General features: G+C 35.0%; 1 pseudogene; it reads left to right on the forward strand.

The window, feature by feature from the left end:
• Positions 1-18,654, forward strand: part of LOC149209168 (dynamin-related protein 12A pseudogene) — a 154,014-nt pseudogene extending 135,360 nt beyond the window's left edge.
• Positions 18,655-19,138: the final 484 nt, after the last annotated feature.

Raw genomic sequence — 19,138 nt, forward strand, 5'->3', positions numbered from 1 at the left:
TGCATAGTAATGCGTTTGGACCTGTGTCAGTTCTATCACTGGGTAAGCCTATGTACTATGTATCATTTATAGATGATTCTTAAGGAATAAATGGATATATTTCCTTAGGAAGAAATCTGAAGTCTTTCACATGTTTAAAGAATTTAAGGCTTTGGTGGAAAACCAGACAGAGAAGAAGACAAAGGTGCTGAGGACAGATATCGGTGGAGAGTTTTGCAAGAAGGAATTTGAAGAGTTTTGTAAGAAGTGTGGTATAGCACGATTGAATACTACTCCATACACACCTCAACAAAATGGAGTTGCAAAAAGAATGAATAGGATGTTGATGGAAAAGTCAAGAAGCATGCTCAATGGTGCCGGGTTAGGACAAGAATTCTGGGTAGAGGCGGTGGAGACTGCATGTTACCTGGTCAACAGATCACCTTCATCAATGTTGGAGGATAAGAATCCACAAGAGGTATGGATTGGTAAGCAACCCTCTCTTTCACATCTGAGGGTATTTGGATGTGATGCATATGTACATGTTCCAAAGGAGAAAATAACTAAGTTGGATAGTAAATCTGAAAGGTGCATCTTTATTGGGTATAATGATGGTTTAAAAGGTTATAAGATTTGGAATACAAAAACAATGAAGGTTGTGTACAATCACGATGTGGTGTTTAGAGAGGTGAAAGATGTTATTAAACATGAAGTCCTACCAAAAGAACATGAGAAGATAGAGTTTGAGCTAAAGGAGGAAGAATCAGACTCTACAACAGAAGAGGAATCAGAAGATGAAGAGCCACAAACTCTAGCTGTGAGAAGATCAGTTCAAGAAAGAAGGCATCTAGAAAGGTATAGTCCATCTGTTTTCTCTTCAAAATTTTCTTTATCTATTATTGACGGTGATCCCAAAACTGTCAAGGAGGCAGTAGATTTAGAGGATGGAAAACTCTAGAAAGAGGCCAAGGTTGATGAAATTGGACCTTCGGAAAAAAATGAGGCTTGGGATTTGTGGGAGTTGCTGGCTGGAAGGAAACCCATTGGAAGAAAATGGGTGTTTAAGAGGAAGATGAATGCAGAAGGCAAGGTGGAGAAATACAAATCTCGATTGGTAGAAAAAAGTTATTTCTAGGTGTCAGTAATTGATTTTGGTGATATTTTTTCTCCTGTTGCCAAGGTAGCTTCTATTAGATTACTTTTATTTGTTGTTGCTGCTTTTGATTTTGAGGTAGAATAGATGGATGTGAAGACAACATTTCTTCATGGGGACCTAGAAGAAGAGATCTACATGAAGAAACTTGAAGGATTTATGGTGAAGGTTAAGAAACAACTGTTATGTAGGTTAAAAAAAGTCTCTGTATGGGTTAAAACAGTCACCAAGGATGTGGTATCAGAAATTTGATACATATATACGGGGACTTGGCTTCACCAGAAGAAAAGAAAATCCCTGTGTGTATTTTAAAATAATTGGTGAAAGTGTTATTTATTTGGTCTTGTATGTGGATGATATGTTGCTAATTGGAAATAACAAAGAAATTATCGAGGTTTTGAAGACCCAATTGTCCTTCAAATTCGACATGAAAGATCTTGGTGCTGCAAAATATATTTTGGGCATGGAAATTAAACGAGATCGAGCAAAGAGGAAACCTTGGTTAAACCAGAGGAAGTATGTCAAGACAATATTGTAGAGGTTTAATATGCAATATAGTAAACCAGTGAGGTTCCTATTCCTATAGGTGTAAAGCTATCTGTTGAATAGTGTCCCAAGACACAAGAAGAGGAAGAGGACATGCCCCATGTTCCATATGCAAGTGCATTCGGTAGTCTGATGTATGCAATGGTCTGTACTAGACTAGACATTACACATGCAATGGGAGTATTGAGCAGGTTTATGTCAAAACCAGGGAAGGAGCATTGGACAACAATGGAGTGGGTTTTCAGTTATTTGCGTGGAACTAGTGATTATGGTTTGTGCTACCAAGGAAGACCAGGATTGGATAGAGTTTTGGACATCTGTGGATTTGTTGATGCAGACTGGGTTGAAGATCTGGATTAGAAAAGATCTACAAGTGGGTATGTGTTTAACCTATTTTGAGGTGCAGTGAGTTGGATGATAAAGAGATAGTATGTAGTGGCACTTTCAACTACAGAGGAAGAATACATGGCAACCACTCATGCAAGCAAGGAAGAATTTTGGTTGCAGAGATTATATTCAAGTATGGGGTTGGTACAACGAGCTATAAAGAAAGAATGTGATAGCCAAAGTGCAATTTTCTTGGCAAAGAACCCTGCTTATCATTCAAAGACAAAGCACATTGATGTTCAATATCACTTTGTGAGGGATATGGTTGAGGGCGAAAATGTGTTGCTGGTAAAGGTGGACACATTGAAGAATATTGTAGATGCATTGACAAAGTCTATGAGCATTGAGAAGTTCTGTTGGTGTAGAGAAACAATGGGTGTTGCAGGGTTGGACCAATGACTAAGCTCTCCTGTGGCCCATTGTGGAAAGAAAACAACAAGTGGGAGAATGTTGGGTGTGTGTTATATTCTTTGCACGACTAGCCCCATGTGTGTGGGGGGGGGGGATAGCCCCACCTGTTTGTTGCGCTGGGCACAGCAGGGGGGTGGTATCCCCCCTCTATAGGGTCTGGGGCAGCGCCCTGGGGAGAATTTTTTTGGACCCTATATTAGGTGGGTGAACCTACATATGGTTTTGGGCATGATGGTTTTTTGTCCATAGTATTTTGTAGATCCGATCAAGGGAATTACAGTTATGCTCTAATCCAGGGTTAATGTATTGGGGTTTATGGATGCTTCGACATGTATATATATAGATTGTAACATTGAAAGGAATATAATGAAAAATCATTCTGGTAGTCTCGTTTTTTGGATATAGGGGAAAATATTTGTGTATATCTGTTTTATGTTTTATGCTCTCACCATTGTTTATTTTCTGTTTTTATAATTCGTGTGTGGGTAATTTTTGTACGGCGTTAAATCCTACAAGAGTTATTGTCGATGGGATGGGTTCACCATCAGCTTGAAGTTTCATCCCTAATCCAGAAATATGAGAAGGTTTTTCAAGATCTACCGATGAAATTCCCCCTTGAAAGGAAAATTTAACATATCATTGAAGTTAAACCAGATTCAAGACGAGTAAATGTAAAGCCATATCACTACCCCCATTGTCATAAAACATAAATAGAATTATTAATACGAGATCTGTTAAAGCATGGAATGATTACGAAAAGTAGAATTCCATATGCTGCACCAGTAGTATTGGTCAGGAAGAAGGATGGATATTTCCGGTTGTGTATAGATTATAGAGAATTAAAAAAAATTACTATTAAACATAAATTTCCAATTCCATTCATTGATGAGATGCTAAACGAGCTCCATGGTGCAAAATATTTCTCAAAATTAGATTTGAGATCAAGTTACTATCAAATTCGAGTGAGATTAGAAGATGTCGAAAAGAATGCATTCAGAACTCACGAATGGCACTATGAGTTTAAGGTAATGCCATTTGGTTTAAAAAATGTGGCAGCCACCTTCCAGGTAACCATGAACGAAATCTTCCATCCATACTTGCGAAAATTTGTATTAGTCTTCTTCGACAATATTCTCGTTTATAGTAAGATGTGGAAGGGGCACCTCAAGCATCTGGAGTAAGTACTTTCCGTATTAGAGAAGAATCAATTGTACGTGAAGTTATCAAAATGTACCTTTGGGCAAAGAGAAGTTAAATAACTGGGAATATATCTAGGGAAGGAGTCAAAGTGGACCCCAAGAAAATCAAAGAAATTAAAGAATGGCCCAAAGCAAAGAACACATCAAAACTAAGAGGATTTCTAGGTTTAACTAGATTCATAAAAAACTATGCACTTTTGATGACGCCCCTGACCAACTTGTTGAAAAAGAACGTTTTTCAATGGAATAACCAGGCAAACGAATGCTTCAAGAATATAAAAGAAGTGATGTTAACCACACCGGTGCTGGCAACTCCAGACTTTTCCAAACCATTTATAGTTGAATGTGATGCTTCAGGGTTTGGAATTGGAACAATATTAATACAAGACAACCACCCTATAGCCTTCCAAAGAAGGAAGCTTAAAAAATGGGAAAGCTAGAATTCAACTTATCAAAAGGAGATGCTTTCCATCAAACATGCTTTAACTAAATGTTGACAATACCTTCTCAGAAGTAAGTTCTCAATCCAAATCGATCACAATAGTCTTCAATTCTTACTTCAACAAAAAACATTATCAACAAAACAACAAAAGTGGATGGAGAAACTTTCAACATTTGACCTAGAAATATTACACAAAAAAGGAAAGGAAAATTTTGTAGCTGATGTACTCTCATGGAAGGATGATGACAACACAACATGCACTGCCTTGGTAGTTGTTCCTAATTGGTTAGATGAAATATGAGTTGTGTATGCCAAATATGTGGAATGTGGTTCTATGATTGAAATATCAGTTAATATGCCAATTTTGAATGGAGAAATGACATATTATGGCACAAAGGTATAATTTACCTAATTCCATAATCCAAATTTAGAATGAAAATTGTAAAGGAATCTCACAGTTCTCATGCAGCTAGGCATGTCAGATTCTTCAAAACTTACTACAAAATTCGACAATCCTTTTACTGGAAATGTATGAGTAAGGAAATCCAAAATTATATTGCTGAATGTGATGTTTGTCAGAGGAATAAGGGTGAGAATATCCCAACTCCTAGGTTACTACACCCTTTACACATTCCAAATAAAAAATGGGAGGAAATATTGATGGATTTCATTGAAGGAATTCCTATGTCTGATGGTAAGGACAAGATATTTGTCGTAGTGGATAGACTCACCAAATATGCCCACTTCATGGCAATTAGAAAAGCTGACACAACCAAGCAAATTTTGGACGTGTTTTGTAAAAAGTTTACAAACTACACGGGTTTCCCAAGGTTATTGTAAGCTAATAGAGATGAAAAATTTAAAGGAAATTTTTGTAAGGATTTCTGCCACCAAGCAGGAATATCTCTCAACATGAGTTCGGCTTATCACCCCCAAACAGATGGTCAGACTGAAGTTGTAAATAAATGTTTGGAAACATATCTCCGTTGTTTCGTCACCGACAAACAAAACAAATGGTTTCAGTGGTTACACCTGGAAGAATGGTGGTACAATACCACCTATCATACTTCAACTAAAATGACTCCCTTCCAATCCCTATATGGCTATGAACCACCCAGGTGGAAGGATTTTGCACTACACAATTCTAAAGTTCAAGCAGTAAAGAATCACTTAGAAGAAATCCAAATAATTATTAACTTGTTAAAAGAAAATATAACCATGGAACGTAATAGAATGAAGAAACAAGCCGACCAACACTGCACTGAAAGAGAGTTCGAAGAAGGAGATTGGGTTTTTATCAGACTTCAACCCTATAAGCAGTTATCATTAAAACAACAAGGGAAAAATAAGTTATCTCCTAAGTATTATGGAACATATCAAATAATAATAAAAATAAGCAGTGTGGCTTATGGATTAAGGTTACCAGACCATTGTCAAATTCACAACACATTTCATGTATCAAGCCCCAAAAGGGTACTTGGTCAAAACCAAATAGTGCAAACAAAGATACTCGAGACTGACGAAGAAGGAAGAATCATATTAGAACCTAAAGGAATACTCGCTACCAGGGAGATGCTACTACAATCTAAGACTATTAAAGAATATCTTATAAAATGGAAAAGACTACCATAAGAAGATTCATCATGGGAGTCAAAACATTTTCACCAACAACACCCAACACTGCCTATGCTTTGAGGACAAAGCATTTTTAAGGGAGAGGCAATGTTATGAATATTTTTATTCATAACTTATATCTATATACATAAATCTTAATTAAATAAAAAATTTTAAAAAATACTAAATAAATAAATATTAATAATTAACAGGTTAATTTAATTAGTGCCCATTATTTATGAAAAGGCACTTATGTCAAGAGACATGATCTTTAAACCCTTGTGGCTAGTCAACTCCTACAAAGGGGAACTGCCCAAGGGCTTGTAAACCATCTATCGAATATTGAATAATAAAATATGTTATTTTACATACAAATGTGTAATTCGTTTGCGAAAATAAGTGAATAGAAAAATATCTGTTTCAATATGTGTTTTATGTTTTCTGTTCTCGCCATTGTTTATTTTTTGTTTATATAATTCGTATGTAGGTAATTTCTGTACAGGGTTAAAACCTACATTAGGGACATTGGAGGTATTTTTTTGCCCCATTATTCGAGAAAAAATCCAGGAAAAATATCTACGAGATCAACAGATATTAAAATATATAGGAAATAATTATCAGAAGGAACCTATATAGAAGGAAGCATGAAATCCTGAATTATGTTCATTTTTCTGATTTGAGAGTCCAAGAAAGTTGTAGCTTTAAGTAACTTCAGTAACTTTGTAGGATATGACAACTTGATTACATTTATGAATGCTTTTGGATTCATAATGATTGGGTTCATCCTGACTCGAAGCTTGATAGTTTTGGTTTTTGGATCAAAATGTTGCACACACAAATAAACTATTGCTTTGAAATTGAAAAATTTAGGGATGGATGCACCATTTTCCAGTGTAGTGGTCCAAATCTTGTTATTTCTCTTCTCATCCAGAGACAAGTTCAAATACCATTGGCATGCAATTGACTAGCGAATTTTTTTATTTGAGTGAGCAAGTGAATTGAACATGTCAACGCAAAATGGATCTTTCTTCCTTCTAACAACAATTTGATTATTGTACTTAGTGATATATGACTGATCAATAAATTCCTTAGTGAGTCTTAGTTGTTAACTCATTTTTTGGTACAATTACTAATATACCATCTCCTTTCATGTCATTCTGTTGGATGAGGCATGGTAATAATTAGTAGGAGTTACTAATTTATGATCGTGCTTTACGAGGGATGATGGAGAGCATATCTCAAAGTGCGATTCCCCTCACGTAGCCTTTATCTGTAGATAAATTTTATTTATTGAACCTTTAAGTGACCTCAAAATGTGAAAAAGGAGGAATGAGAGAGAAAAGGTGGTGAAGTGACCCTCTGACATGAGATTTGTGCAATTAATGTTAAGTAATGACATGAAGTGTGGATAAGTGGATTGTGCAGAGTTTCATGTTTTGTAGGAGGTGAGTATGTGAAAAAGTATGATGTGTAGAGGTGGGTGTGTGGAAAGGAAATATGCACATGAGAAAATGTGTGAAGAGGTGTGGAGAAGGAATGTGCAGAAAGGGTGCATGTGAAATTTATCTGGACATTGACAAATTGACTAAGTGTTGGATATAGAAGAGTGTGAAGAAACTTATGTAGAACATTTTCAATGAAATTTCTCTCCTCATAGGCCTAGACAATTTTTTGGGTCAACATTTGGCTATCATTGAGGATAGTGACCCATTGTGGGTTACTGAGAACCAAAAATATGACTAGTTGCCTAGCCCATTGGGATGTGGAGTCAAATATTAAGGAAAATATTCTCGAAGATAACACAATTTGAAAATATACATGATATACATTTATATGGTACAAGGTGGTATGAAATCTTGTTAGGGAAAGAAATGTTTGAGGCACTACCTATTGACAGGAAAACTAAGAAGTTGATCATCCATACCTTTGAGGATATATGAATTGCAGCCATTTATTCTATCTATAATGTATGGTCCAATCCATAAGGCATCGAAATTTTTATGCATGGAAGGTTTTTATTTAGCTTTATTCCATAACAAAATGAGTTTCCCCTGAAAAAAGCTCTTATTGGTAGCTCTTTTGCTGAAATTTCCGATAACATCCTCTTGTATCCTTTAGATGCTTCTGAAATCTTCTTATCTCTGTTTCTCCAACTAGATTAGTTGATGCAACCTAGTCTTTCCAGGGGAAACACCTTCTTTGTCCTGTAACTAAGTTTCCAATGTTAAGGCATTGATTTCCATATGTTCAGTTAATCTTTCATCCTTTCCATACACTAGATAAAATAAGATTATCTTGTACTCTTCTGTGACATGAGTTAGTTAGCATACATGGCATTGTCTCTCAATTAATGTCTTTTTCAAAATGCTTATAAGAGTGTTGTTTGTTAATTCTTCCTTACCATTTCCTTGGGGATAGTAGTTACAAGATTAACCTATAAGTATCCATACCTTCCACAAAATTATGTGAATTTAGACCCAATAAAAATAGAACCATTATCTGTGATGAATTTTTTTGGCACTTCATATGGTTCAAGGATATTTTCGTCCATAAATTAGATCAAATTTTCTGGTTTAGCTTACTTCAACATTGTTGCCTTGGGCCATATAGTAAAATAATCAGTTGCACTCAGAATACAAACATGTATTTCACTCGATGTAGGATTGGTTGGGCCAATAACATCCGAACCCCCATTGAACAAAGGGAGTTCCAACTATAATTGTCTTTAAGCTATTTTCCTAAATCCTCTGACATGGAATGCACTTTCTTATAAAGGCATAAGAGTCTTTAAAAAGAGTTGGCTAGTAAAATCCAACTCTAAGAATTTTATGGGATGTTATGTCAGGGGAGAAATGTCCTCCACATATTCCTTCATGTATTTCTTTTATTATTGTATCAGTATTTGATTCTATAATGCATGTGAGTAGAACTTGATCACAAATTATTTGAAGTAAAACTCCAGAGATCAACGCATAGGAATTGGATTTCATCTTCAAGATTCTTCTTTCTTTATCTGTTATGCCAACTGGAAATTGTCTGGATTTCAAATAGAAGATTATGATTTTGTACCACTCAGATGTAGACTGATTATTTCCAACTCCATTATGAGATTGAATGTTAACTGCTTCAATTCCTCCTATCAACTTACATAGGCCTTGTCCCTTCATAACCTTTAAAGGTTTTATCTCAATATCAAATTCTTATAATTTTTCTAACCAGTTTTCCCATCTGCCTTCTCTAAGTTGTTGAGTCAACATCATCTTGATTGGTGGATATGGTACATATGCTAGAGTATGTGAGGTCAAGATTGTTGGGTTGTCATTTTTCCATATTTTTATTGTTCAAACTGTCCATTTTCACATTATTCCATTCACCCATTGTCACCATTTTTAATCGTCTTCTTTAGAAATACACCAAAAATAAAAAATCCCTCGTACATGTTTATGTAGTATATTATCATATTTTTAATGAATTAATGAGGATTATGCTTTGTTTTACTAATGATAGTTTACCAATGCTTTTCTTGAAGCTAGTTCCCGTAACCACCTCCATGATCAAGATATTGACACAATTTTAGAAGAAATTATGGCACATGGGATTTGTCATTGGGACTGTCAATATGGATGCGTGTTGCTCAAAACTCACCTAAGTCACATATGTGAGCCTCCAATGCTTAATCAAAGGTGATGATCCAAATTAGTAGCAATTTTTGGGTAGTAATCTTTCAACACAATTTTCAAGAAAATGAAGACATATCTCAAATAATTAAAACATGGTTTATATCCATAACATGCCCATTTAGGTTCCATTAAGACAACTTTCACAAAAAGTGAATGATACAGGAGATATGGGTGGATTACTGAAACATACTTTCCCAATTTTGTTGTTGCGACCAAGCTTAGGATCAGTGGGGTTTGGATCTCCAAGATTCCATTTTTTTATATTAATGGAAGTCATATGAATCTATAAAACAATCCCTATTATTTTGAAAATACTCTTTTATATTTAATATAAAAACTGTGTTGTTGTTGGTGCGTTAATTTCCTGTGCAATCATATTTTGTGAATTGTTTCATAATGTAGTCTTGTAGTATTTTAAGAGCTTATATGACTTCTTTAGCAACACGCAACTGAGCCAGGATGGCCTCCCGTGTAAGGGAAGCATTTCTCTACTTTTCTTAGTTTTGTTGAGTTATAATTATTTTAATTATATGCTTAGTTTAATGCCTTTAATTCTTTAATATTTGGTTGATTTGAATGTATTATTTGATCTTAGTTTTGTGTGATGTGACAACATAATGTAGGCTATTCATACGATCCATCCAACTGATTAAAGATTTGTTTAGTTTCAATAGTAAAACCCATTCATTGAATTATAAATCAAATAATATGATGATTATGTTATTCTTATATAACAAAACCTTTACGTGGAAAGGGTTTTAAAATGCTTAGAACCATGCTTGAGTTGGTTTCTTTAAGCTGCAATTACTTTTCATAAGTTAGAAATTTGTTTTCATAGTTAGATTACAAAGTGGTTTTTCATAGATAAGTCAGAGATTAGATCTTGCATATACTATGATTTACACTTAATATAAGTTTATGAACTTAGATTGATGAATTAAACGTAACATAATTCTAACTGAAAAGAATCAACCGACATTTTTGGTGTTGTTGTCGGGAAGTGTACCTAAGATCTAGTTTCTAATTTAGGCATACAATTAGTTGCATAAGTAAAGTATAATAAATAAGATGCATAAATTTCAATCAATTTTTGTCACTGTAAGAACCTCCATATACTAAACCATGTGCTAGACATGGATTATCAACTAGTAAGAAGAATTCAAGCATGTTCAAGAATTCATTGAGTAAAGAAGAATGTTACCCCAAGAAATCTCTCAAATCCTAGAAATAGTTGGAAACAAATTTTCACCTCAGGAAGAGAAAACCATGACAACATTCATGAGCATACCTACACTCCAGGAAGAAATAAAAGGGAAAAAAGTGCATGATCGACATCTAGAAGAAGATTCAAAGGAGACCGAAGAATCATGGGCTCCATGTGATGGAGAGAAACCATTATAACTTGAGAGAAAGAAGTCCTTGTCATATCTATCATCAGATCTTTTATGCATCTAAGAGATCGAACCTCGATAATAAAATACCAGGCCTGGTAGAAGAGGACATACAAAGTGATCCAAATGAGCAAGTGAGCCAAGGGAATCACAACTATATTGAACTTTGATTCCAAACAATCATTAGGTTGGAGCACCACTCTCTTCTTCAATAAAAGCAATTAATCAAACCAATTAGTTCCTCATATTTTGGTATCTACAAAAGCATATTTTTTAAATTTTAATATGAGAATATTTGTTATATTATCTTGTTACGCACATGGTGTTGAGAAATCTAGGGCAACTGGATTAGGGTGATTTCTCTTACTTTGATAACTTCTTGTGATGTCTTAAACAACTACCAAACTATGAATATCAATGAGACAAGAGGACACCAAATGTAGGTTGCTAGCAAGGGCCAAAACCTCTCCTCTTGAGAGGAAAACCCACAATACTTCTTCTCTTATTATAGAATATTAAAATGATGAATTAAAAGACCTAAGACCCAAGACCAAGACCGCTCTAAGACCAAGTAAAACCTATTCTTGATGAACTTGCTTCTCACAAAGTCAACCCAAAGTCAACATGCTTCAAAAATTTAGATTTCAACCTCTTCTTCAAAAATCTGGCTGCTACTTTAGGCTACAATTTTTGGCATCTACTACAGAAACCTAACTCACATGTGTGGGAAAATATGGTGAAACTTTCTTCTTTCTTCTTTGCTAGGATTGCTTCTTCCTTCTTGGACATTCGGCTTGTACGCTTGAACTTTATGATACCAAAATTCAGGTTCTCTAGAGGTCTGAAATTTTAGATTTATAGCTACAATATGTGCCCTAAAATATTCTCACATGTGGAATCATGTAACACAAAACAAGCCTAAAAAATTTCGACTTTTTCTTCCTTATATTCTCTTTCTTCACTCCTAGATATCCTTCTTGTCCTTGATCGAACTTGTTGGATGCTCCCTTCAAATGAGGTCGAGCCCCTATATATAAAGGCTTCTTGTGAGGTCAAGTTGCTCTTCATGAGTTTGACTTGTCACTTGTAGGCCGACTTGGTCTTAGGGGAGGACATTTGACTCTAAATAAATTTCTTTTACATGATACAAAGTGACCAATGGGGTATTTCATATATGACAATGACTCAATTGACTTCTTGACTCCATGGAAAACCCTAAAAGCACTCAATGGGTGCTTGACCTATAAATAAATTTACCTTGAGCATGAAACCCTTGCTACAAAAATAAAAATAATAATTTTTCTTTCTTTTTACAATATACAAGAATCAAGAGTACATTTCATATTTATGAAGACCGAACCTAGTTACATACTTCAACACTTCCTCTTAACTAGGGAGGTATTCATAATACATACATGGTACTTCATCATTCTCATACTGGAGAATTCTCACAAGAAGAGTCATATTGGTAAGCCATCTCATAAGCTATTTTCTCAGCTTATATCAACACATCTCATCATATCAACCAACATAATCACATAACAAGGCCTTTACTAACAACTCTATCTCTCCACAAGATTAGAGAACAATGTAGGGGAGACTAATGATTTATATACACCTTCATCATGGTCTCTCAAGGAACATACCCGATCGAATGTTCACAAGGTATGTCCTTCTAGGACCATTCCCATCTTGGATTTACACATCCTCATGGAATTTCCTCTTCGACTACTCTTACCTATTGGATGCCCTACCTCATCCTCAAAGAGTATCAGAATTCATATGCTTACCAAATCCTCCATTCTTTCTTCATAATGAAGACAAGAATGATGTGTCTATCTCTCCCTCTCAACTAGGGAGGATCTACTCATTCCTATAAAAGGAATATACCCAAGTTCCCTCTTAACTAGGGACTTGCCCAAGCTCCCTCTTAACTAGGGACTTGTTACCAACAGCAACTATCTGCTCTTTGGTGGAGATCATGGTACTATCAACTTCTTGTAGAGCTCCTCCTTTTGACGTCATGTCATGGATGAACTTCAACTTCTTCATCATGGAGCCATCTTATTCTAGAACTTCTTTGCAGGGAATCGACCATCTTCTACATTACTTCCCTTCAACGAAACATAGTGTTGAACTAATAATCATGCCATCATTTTCTTCATCAGGAAGTGACCCTCTATTCTTCATCTGGTTATCCTTCTTACAACTACCTTTTCCAAGTAATGTTTGTTTCAGGATCTTCCATCCAATCACATGAGTACTAGTTGTGGTGACTTTCTACAACCCTCTTTTGGTGGCTCTGTCACAACCCAACCATATGATTTCTTTCAAAAATAAAGAATGAACAATATTTAAACCAAAGTTACCTATTTATATGCCCTTTATTTATGATATATTATTCTTGCAACTTCAACATCCTTTCACATACTCTATGAATCCAGATCCAAGACATACATTACCAAGGTTCCTTTTTAGCATACATATCAGGGTCTTCACACCTTCTCCATGGAGATGTCGTAGCTAATCCTTTTTGTTATGAGATGTTGATCACTTATCTTATCTTATGTGACTATAGATACATCTTTCATGAACTCTTCTTTCACCTTCTTCATATATTGCTTTCTTAGGATCTTCTATACATAGTTCCTTCATCATAAGAACCATGATTGCCAACCACCTCATATTCTTCATGAGGTCATATCATGTCAATATGTAGAAGAGTTCAAGGCACATTGTCTACATGCCTTCATGCATCATTCTTATGGAAGAGTTTATTGTTCTTTTATCATGCTCATGAGATATAATATTCAACCATTCTATCTGCGACTATATGACTTTATCCATCAAATATATACATACCTCTTCCTTCATGTGGTCATCTAGACTTTCTTCTAGCAACTTCCTTTACTTTCTTGAAGATGAGAATACTTCAACCAACTTGACACGTTGCACATCTTTGTCATCATCATCCTTCTAAACTATGGATTCCACATAAGGTGGAATGTAGGTTACTTATGTTACACTTGCTTCGTATAAGTAGAGGTGAATCTTTTAACAAACATTCCAATGGAGGATTTTGATTATCCTTATTCTACAAATTCTTCTCCCTAATGATGATGATGTATAATTATCTCTTTCTCTTCCTATCTTGCTAGATGATTTTATTCAATCATTCAAACTTGCTTTGGTTATCCTCATATGCTTCCAATGAAGATGCCATGAGCTACTTCCTTTCTATCATGTACTATGATTGCTTCAACCATATATACTTCTATTTTCTCTATCCTTTCAAGCCTTTATGAAGATTTCATATCAATTATTGCTATAATGCATCTTATTTGGACTATGATGCTTCCTACTTTTACTTTCTAACTTCTATGCACTTTGATAATAGGTTAAGTGTGTGACAGACCTTCTATTAGTGGAGGTCTATCACTTCTTCCTTCTTTGACTTCTTTTCAAGTTCTTCTACTTCTTTGGTGACATCGGCTTCATTTCTTTCCTTTCTCTTCTTGTTGTCCTTGTTGCGTTTAGGACAATTACTTTTGAAATGCCCATATTCATTACATTCATAACATTGAATATTAGTCTACACATTGATTTTATTTTGAAACTTCTTTCGAGGCTCAAACTTCCCAAATTTTCTTTTCCTCCTAGCCATAACAACATATGCTTGAGATTGTTCACTTGATCTAACGTCGTCCTTTGCCTTCAATCTGGTTTCTTCAATTTTGCATAATGACCATAGATCATTGAATGGGGTAGTTTCCTTCTTTCCATGAACGCTAGATACAAAGTTGCCCCATTCATCAGGTAGTGCATTAAGCACAATGGAGGTCATCTCTCAATCAAGCATTAATTCTCCTAGATCTTGTAGTTGATCTCTTATTTGAGATATTGGTCTGGCGTGCATTCGGGGAAGTTTCTTTCAATAACATATTTGTAGTTGATCAAATTAAAATAAATAATTATCTCATAATTTAATTAAATTTCTCTTAAATATCCCTAATAAATTATATTAAGAATCATAATTAAAATTCTACCAGCCGACTCTAGAACATTCCCCCACATCTATCATTATATATACCCTTGCAATTTCCTTGTCCTAATCCACACGAATCTTCTCAAGAATCTGGGCATTCCCTTGAATATGGACTCACATAGAAGTCCGAAACATTGGGTTTAATCAAAACTCTTAACATGTTACTCCACAAACATTTTAAATTTGACTCACTTGTATGGATTCTCTCTTTAAAAACATTCTTTCAATTTGCTTTAATTCATGTTATATAAGGAATTATATATATCTATATATCTATATATATATATATATATATATATATTGACAAATATTATTCACCATACCATTCATATATTTCACTACTTACTATTCTTACTTCCTTATTCACTTATGGAAACTCAACAAAAATGTTACATTGCATACTCATACATATTCCTCACTTAAAAGCCTATCATACATTCTAAAACAATACTAAAAAAATAGATTTGATTGTAAATATGCTTTATTGAAGTGTTGGGGGAATGAAAAGTTTATTGAATATTTGTTGCATTCTCTAAATGGACCATAGTAGGATGCATGAGGACATGCATCATCCACAGTTTGGGGAATAGCGTGGTTGTTTTACGACACATTCTTACCTCATTGTTCCAACGTTTAAGAATCATATAATAATATTCCCGATTTTGCCATTTAAACATCCCAAAGTCACCTCTTGCCAATATTATGTAAAATTTCTTATTTCTAATGAATTTATGAATTGGATGATGTGCTTTTTATGAATTCTTGCACCAAAGTTCATTTTTGATACTTAGCCTCATCGATTGGCATATATCCTCATCCTGGATGAAAAATTTGCCACCTGGGTAGTGGAGGTTGATGTGCCAAAGTGGGGATCTTCAGATAAAATTAATTTCAAGTATTTTAGAATTTGATTTTTGCCTTAGCAACAAGTTTTTTTCAAAAAAATATCATAACTTACCTTGCGATATGAAGAAGTTTTGAGCAAACTAAATTGTGTAGTTTTTAGACTTTTTTGTAGCTATAAAAATAACTATAGAAAACTGTAGCTACCTGTAACAACCTGCTTTAGGGGCACTGTTTGCACAAAGATTATAGGTAGATGAGGATGAGTTAAAAAATTATGAGACATGGGTTTTGAGCAAAATATGATAGGTTGATTATTAAGTAGGCAAAATTTCTAGAAATACATGATAGAGGACACAAAATCATGTTTTTAAAGCTGATTTAATAATTTTTTGCAAAAGTCACAATTATTTTTCTATAAAAGATTCCTAGTTTTGTATGGTTGCACACATCCCAACTAGATCCTCATTTAGAGATGATTTAAAATCATGAACATATGGTAATTCACCTATAATCCAAGATTCCAAGTTCACTAGGTCAACATAGGAGAAAGGTCAAAGTGTTGGTCAATGCATAATACAGTGAAATGTACCCAAGTTGAATTAATGCCAAATCAACCATGAGATCATCGTTTCTACTTTAGCTAGAAACACCAATCAAAGATAAAATTGAGCTAAAACCAACTTTTAAACTTTCTAATTTATTAAAAATTTTAGAAAATTTGAGGAAAAAACTATTGTAAATGTGACATCCCTTCTTGTAAATGTCACTATGAATTGTAATTCATGTAAATATTGTGAAAATGTAACAAAATGTTTGGGTTGGAGGAGTGGACATGAATTCAAAGGTCTAAGGAGGAGGAGTTGCTTGTAAACCAAAACCACTGCATTCATTTCATGACCTATCTCCCTAAGGAAATGATGGCCTTGTTGGTGCAAGCATTAAAGAATGTATGCGCTGCCTAAGGACAAGCCATACATTCCCTGATCTCATGGAATGTGTTGATGTGTTCAACATGCAAAGAAAGGACAAGAAACAGAAGGCCTAGGGGAGACCATGTGAGAGAATGCTCAAAGGGTTTGGAAAGGTTTGGTTATGTAGAAGCATACGAAGAAAATAAACTCTTAGTGGAATAGGAAGAATTTGATCTGAATGAAAAATGGTGACAACCCATGATATTTACGTATGGTATTTACAACCATGGTATTCGCCCATAATATTGTAACTTAAGAAATCTATATATAATGAGCCTCATTTTTTAAGAAGGTAGATTGGTCCACACAATGTAACTGTAACATCATTTTCTCTTAATAAAAAATTGAATTTTATGGTTTATTTTGTTCTCTCTTTTCATATTTCTTTTTGGGATGTATTCAATTCATGCATTGTTTATCAATGTTCTTGTGCTGGGTTTGTTGCTTCTCTCTTGTTTCTGGATCTTAGCCCCTAAGATCCAGATCATTGGCATCAGAGCTAGGTTATGACTCCAGGGTGATCAAGATTTCAAGGATCTATGAATTGGGAAAAATTTCTTCGTTCTACATTTATTACCCTCTTCCATATGCTCGCTGACACACTAATCAAAAAATTGGATGGTTCTCTTCCTCTTAATCATTGTGACGATGAAATTGACATCCTTGGGCTCAATGTCTCCATGGTACATGAGATAATAGGCCATGTATTTTCCATGGTGAGGATCACACTTATCACGGAGGACAACTTGAATGCGCTGTTAGTAATTTCTGCAATAGAAAGATGTGAACTTTTCTGCAGAGAAAAATACAATGATATAGGATGTGTAATTTACACATGCAGTTGAAAGTGATGGTGTGACTTTCCCCGATAACCATAACAATACAGATACAAGAAAAAGATGTTTAATATTAACCCCTGTTATATTTAATTAGAAATTCTATCGACCTTTCTCCATGAAGCAGTGAGATTCCTCTCTCTTCTTAGGGGTCTGCGAAGTTGGGGAGAGGCTGACTGATTTGTATTCAACTGCGCTCTTTTGTTCATTTCTCTTTCATTCAAGCTCATTGAAATTTGGCCCTCCTTAATGGAGTACAGGCTGTGGGCATGCACGATCTTGATCTGAAGAGTGATTGGGTCATTTGATTTATTTCATTCAGCTTAGGATCTTGGCAAGGAGGTGATATTGGGGTAAACAAGATGTAGAGGGCTTGCTCCGCACTCGGTGACCATGGAGAAGAGAATTCTCTACCGACTATCTGGGATGCCATTCCCTCCATAGACTTCATGGGAGGGCAGAGCTCTGGGAAATCCTATATGTTAGAGAGCATCGACGAAAGGGATTTCTTACTGTGTGGATCAGGTATTGTTATTGGACGACTACTTTTCCTGCAACTGCACAAGATCGATGAAGGCAATAGGGACTACATCGAGTTCCTTCACCAACCCAAAAATAAATACACCGACTTTGCACTGGTAAGGAAGGAAATTATGGATGAAAGTGATCGAATGATGGGTGTTCCAAGAAAATCTCAAGTGTCCCAATTGACCTTTGTATTTATTCACCTAATGTTGTAAATTTGACTCTAATTGATCACCCTAGGTTCACAAAGGTGGCTATTGAAGGTCAACCTGAAAGTGTTGTTGCGGGTATTGAGAACATGGTTTCACTCGTACATTGAGAAGCCAAATTCAATAATATTAGCTATTTCTCCTGTGTACCAAGATCTTGCCACCTCTGATGCCATTAAGATATCTTGAGAGGTAGATCCTAAAGGAGAGAGAAATTTTAGAGACTTGACAAAGGTAGATTTGATGGATAAGGGAACCAATGTTGTGGATATTTTGGAAGAAAAAGCATATCGTTTGTAGTTTCCTTGGGTTGGTGTTGTGAATTTTTCTCAAGAAGATATCAACAAAAGTGTTGACATGGTTGTTGTAAGATGAAAAGAGCGGAATATTTTTCAAGTAATCGAGACTATAAGCATATAGAACACATAATGGAATACGGGTTGCCATCATCACATACTCTTAATAAAATTTGTCTTTTTGGGCACTTGCTATATTATATTATCAACAACTCCAATAACACAAATGGTTTTTCCTTTAAGTTGGTGTTTATTTCTTTGTTGGTCACCCTATCATTGCTAATTGGGATTGGGAGAATATACCTCGGAATGTACTCATTAATAGATGTTGTTGGCGTTGTTGTCTTTGGCACAATGATTATTGTTTCTTGGTTTGCAAACCAAGAAAGACTTGATTTTTTTATTACTACTTCAGGGAAAAATGTTACATCCTGTTGGGTTAACTTTTCATTTATGTTTTTTTTTTTGCATATCCTACACCGAAGCTACCCAGCCCAAGCTTTGAGGTCCATGTTGCATTCAAAGGTGTTGATTTAGGAATGGTAACTTGCATCAATCACACTTTTTCAGAATTCCATAATGAGTATGATCTAAATAGATATAGCTAT

Source organism: Pinus tabuliformis, chromosome 1_2 (genome assembly GCF_031772625.1).
Source record: "Pinus tabuliformis cultivar Carrire ecotype Pingquan chromosome 1_2, CPIR1, whole genome shotgun sequence".
NCBI lineage: Eukaryota > Viridiplantae > Streptophyta > Pinopsida > Pinales > Pinaceae > Pinus > Pinus tabuliformis.